Here is a 3,080-nt window from a genome sequence, read left to right on the forward strand (position 1 = left end):
TACATAACGGACAAATATATATAAGGTATTTCCATGGCACCGTACCAGGAATGATAGATTTCACGATTGAACCTTCCGAATGCGCTCTGGCGTCAACGCTGTGAGTATCCAAACAAGAGGAAGAGAAATTGCTTATTGTTGAAGAGGGGAGGAAGCAAATGTCATAGAAACTGTCAAATACAGAAATGTGACGCAATCTTGTATTCTACTATTCTTGAAAAACACATTATTTATTCCGGCTTAAAGGATACAAATTTATTTATGTATTCAAAACAATGTTATATATAAACTTTTTCTTTCAACGTTTCCTAAAATCTGAACAGTAATTACAACTCCGTTTTCAATAGATTTAGAAATTGCTTAACATAAAAAAAAATACAGTAACAACTTTAACTATAAAAGTAGTATGTAAAATCTTTTGAAGAGAATGTCCATCTGTTTAAAATAAAATTTGTTGTGTTTTGTGAAATTACTTAGTTTCTTTTCTATTCCATTTGAAACCAGGTAAAATATAATAGTACTTAGTCTTGCCATAAGTTCGGTTGCAAGTTAATTCCGTTATAGATATGAAATTATAACACACTTTTTGAAATATTGAATTTCGAAAAAATTTCAATTTTTTTTCTTTTCTGCTAAATAAAAAATGTTCAACTATATTACTTTTTTGCAATTGTTTCTACATTAAGTCGCTCGTGTAGGTAATGACGATCATTTTTGAACCCAGGATTATTAAAATCGGTTCATTTTTGACTAAGTTATGGGCATTTAAAAAAAAAATGTTCTTATATAATTAAAAAAAAAATCGATTTTGAGCCGAAAAACAAAATTGCCGATAACTCTTGAAAACAATTTTTTCAGGCGAACAAAAAAATACGTGTCTCATTATTTTGACCAGAGAGCAACATATTTGAGTAACATCGAAATCAAAGAACATGACCCGAATAGCCCGGTTGAATTGAAATGGAAAGCATCTACAATCACTTTTCAATTTTAAACGCGAGTAAGAAGAAGATTGGAATGACAACAGTATGGTGTTGCCGGATGCCTGCAAATGAAAACAAAAATATGAACAGAAATTAAGTATTTGAGCTTAGTGTTAATGATAAGGATGGGGGTTATTCTGCCTCCTTACTACATACACGCATCTGACGTTTTAATTTTGGGGTCAATGGTTTTAACACGGAAAGGAGTTCTACGCAAAAATACTGTGGATTGCGTAGGCGGAGTTGGACTGATGAGGAGTTCTACACAAAAATACTGTGAATTGCGTAGCAGGACTTGGACTGATTCGGGTTATTTTTTTTTTAAGGAAACGATTTTTTTAATAAAGACAACTACGACCACCTTATTTATTTTGCAGATAGTTGAATTTTTGTGGAAAAAATCTGTTTATAAAAAGCATGAGGACCCATTTGTAAAACTAATCGAAGCAATACAATACACTTATAAACCGTAATTTTTGGCTTTTAATTACTTTATTATTTTTTGTGATACGCTTAATATCATTGTTTTTAAGTTTAAATGAGTTGTATGTTTTTTTTTTCAAAAATATTTCTCAATTTTAAATTACAGCAAAAAATACTGCAGTTTTACAATGAACCTTACACTGAACATCCCCGCATACGAACTTCGTTTTTATTTCAGGTGTATGGCAACACCAACTTTTCGCTAAATTACAGAATTTTAACATTAAATTACTTAAAAACTATAAGACTCCGGCAGGTGCGGTTTTCAGTTTTAAGATGGGGATACACCCCTCTATCCCCCCCTTTTAACCGTTTTTTGTCAAAGCGATAGACATTATACTAAATATTTCCCCTAAAATCACCTTCGACAGACTCTTCAAGACGAACATACCGTCAAGAAGAGAATGACAGACACCAAGGTCATGGAGAAGGAGTGAATTAAGTTCCTATAACCTAGACGATAAGGTTGGCTATGGAGTATTTTTGAAGGGGTCAGGACGTGAACTATCTATTCGACTACTAGACAACTGCAGCGTTTATCAGATAGAAGTTATGGTTGTCAAAGAAATGGCTACATGTCTAAATACGCAGGCCGTAACAAAAACTACAATAAATATATTCTCGAATAGCCAGGCGGCCATTTAATCAATGAATGCGGCTATACTAAGATCAACGGTTGCAAAGGAATGAAGGGCAACCCTAAATGTCATTAGTGTCACATTCAAGGTCAACCTTATTTGGGACTCGGGGCACAGAGATATTAAGGGAAATTTTAAAGCCGTTGAGCCAACCAGGAAAGGTAGCCAACGGGTAAATATAGGTACTTATTTGTTCAAATTTCTTACGGAACGCAAAATGGTTCCACGAAAAAAAATAAATTAGGCTCCAGTGTCGCACAGTGCTATCACAACAGTCCTGTAAGGTCTAAGTGAGTCGGTCGTACAGACCGACTAACTGAAAAGTCGTGCTGGGTGACCATCTGCTATTAGACGACAATGATGATTTCCAAGTTCATACTAAAGTTCCTAATCGAAGTAGGACTAAAAGGTATCATCTAAGTAATGGAAAGCGGCACAATTGGTTTGACGGTTGCAGTGTTCTATCCCCAGTCCAGTACTGGTAATAATAATAAACCAGACACAGCCGCTGGGAGGCGTAACCGGGTAAAGCTGATTTCATATAAATCGTCTTGTCGAAGATCACTGCTGGAACTTTTTTATTATTATTTTTAATATTTTCCTCAGTACAATGCGAATTTATTGAACTTCACATCAACTACCTTAATGTGAGTAAATGTATTGGAAACTGCTACTTGTTTTAATGTTTAAATATTTTTGCTTTGGGCTACTGAATTTGAAATGGTGATCACTTAAATTAATAATAATTTAAATGAAATATTACTTACAGCAACAATCCCTCTAAAAAATACCGAGTAAGGAGCTAGACAGTTTGATAAATGCAATCGGAAAAGCCCTTGAGCGAAATCCACTGGGTACGTACAACAACAAATAATGGAAAAGTTTTTCTAACAGCAGCCACAGCTCGGCAGACAACTTATGTAAGCGTGTATGTCCGACATGAAAACGCTTTCCATTAAAACTAATAACTATTTCT

The sequence above is a fragment of the Anastrepha ludens genome, chromosome 5 (genome assembly GCF_028408465.1).
Source record: "Anastrepha ludens isolate Willacy chromosome 5, idAnaLude1.1, whole genome shotgun sequence".
NCBI classification, from domain to species: Eukaryota; Metazoa; Arthropoda; class Insecta; order Diptera; family Tephritidae; genus Anastrepha; species Anastrepha ludens.